The 1,599-nt window shown below is 56.7% G+C and overlaps 1 protein-coding gene across 1 annotated transcript in view; it reads right to left on the bottom strand.

Moving 5' to 3' along the window:
• The window catches only part of CCNB3 (cyclin B3), a 25,775-nt gene that overhangs the window by 23,394 nt on the left and 782 nt on the right, over nt 1–1,599 (bottom strand). The window lies entirely within an intron of this gene.

Here is a 1,599-nt window from a genome sequence, read left to right as displayed (position 1 = left end):
ATGGCTTGGGTCTCACCCAGCTTTTAAGAGAGAAATCTGGGCTCTTGCAACTTCTGCTCACTCCTGGAATCACTGTTATAACACACCTTAAAAAAAAAATTAAAAAAATCAATCCTTCCCCTTCCAGCCCAGCACAGCTGTTTTCGGAGAACATGTTCTGAAACACTCCCCTAACCTCTCACTTTAATCCACAGATCTCTAAAAGGAGGAGGAAACATCATTACCCACTTCTTAAAGACAGGGGCAACTGAGGTCTAGGAAGGTGAAGTGGTTTGCCCAAGGTCACCAAGAAATCCAGTGGCAGAACTGGGCTGAATTCTGGCCAGTCCTAGCCCAGGGCTCTTACCTGCTGGAACAGGCTGCCATGAGAGTCTGCAGAATAAAAGGGAACCCCACAAATGGCCTGTGTGGATTTAGTGCTGAACCGTCAGCCCAGAAGAGGAAAGCCTTTGTTTTACTGCAGGATAGTAGAGCCTGGGCAGCTGCACCTAAACCTGACCCAGATGGGACTATTACCCTAGAGGGCAGGGATTTCAGTCTCTACAACCCCCTTAGCTTTTGGCCTATTGCTTCATCTGCCACTGAGACACAATCCACCTATACCCCCAGCTCCTAGGGACTGGAGAGAGACACTCCCCACCATACAACTTTTCAAGGGGTGCCTTGAGTCTAAAAGGTTGAGGCCCACTGCCATCAATTTAGCTGCATCACAAACACCTCTAATGATACCATCACCACAACAGTCCGCAGTGCTCAATTTGAACAAGCAGTTAAGCAGCAAAAGGCCCTAGGGCCCATGGCCAATTCCCCAGGTCTTGTACATTTGTGCATTTAATGCGAAAGCAGCACATCAGACTGAGCTAATAGTGACAACCTATGTGGCTGCACCTCAACACTGCCAGTGCCCTCAGTAAGCAAATGCATTCAGAGCCAAATTGCTGCAACCACTAAAAATCACCAGAGCTACGTCAGGAAGAAACAGGGACTTCTGTCCCTGTTGAAGGAGTTGGGGGCTGGACAACTAGAAAGACCCGCTTTCCTCTAGCACCAAACAGACCTGCTGCTTCCCCCCACACCCTCTGGGGCCCTTTGGGACTGCTCAGCCCGGCTTGCGCCTGCCCCGAGCTCCACATCCAGGGTCAGAGAGGGCAAGGGTGAGTGAGCACCCCGCTTCCTCGGCCCTTCCCGCCTGGCTCAGAACCCGGGACTCCCCCAGGCTGGACGGAGCTCCCGTTGCCCCCGAATGGCCAATGCAAACCCAGCCCCCGGTTCCTGAGCTGCGGCTGCTTGGGGAGAGGTGCAGGCAAAGCCCCCCCCCAGACTGGCGCAGCCCCTGCAGCGCGATTTTAAGCAAGAGGCCGTCGTGGCCATGGTGCGGCGCCTCCCGGCCTGCTCCCCGCAGCGCGACACGGAGGGACCCAGGCGCGGCTGCGCCTTCCCCTGCAGTCACTGAGCAGCAGCTCGGGGCAAGGCCAAGTGCAGCCCGGCCCCGGGGCCCGATGCGCATAACCCGGAGGGCTGGGACGTGCCCCGCGACTCCCCCCGCGGGCATCCGGCCGGAGCGGGGAGCGGAGGGCGGCGGGAGAGGCGGCCGAGCTG

The sequence above is a fragment of the Gavialis gangeticus genome, unplaced genomic scaffold (genome assembly GCF_001723915.1).
Source record: "Gavialis gangeticus isolate Ggan-Ray unplaced genomic scaffold, GavGan_comp1, whole genome shotgun sequence".
Taxonomy (NCBI): Eukaryota; Metazoa; Chordata; order Crocodylia; family Gavialidae; genus Gavialis; species Gavialis gangeticus.
The sequence above is the reverse complement of the archived record's forward strand: the minus strand, read 5'-3'. Positions and strand labels throughout refer to the sequence as shown.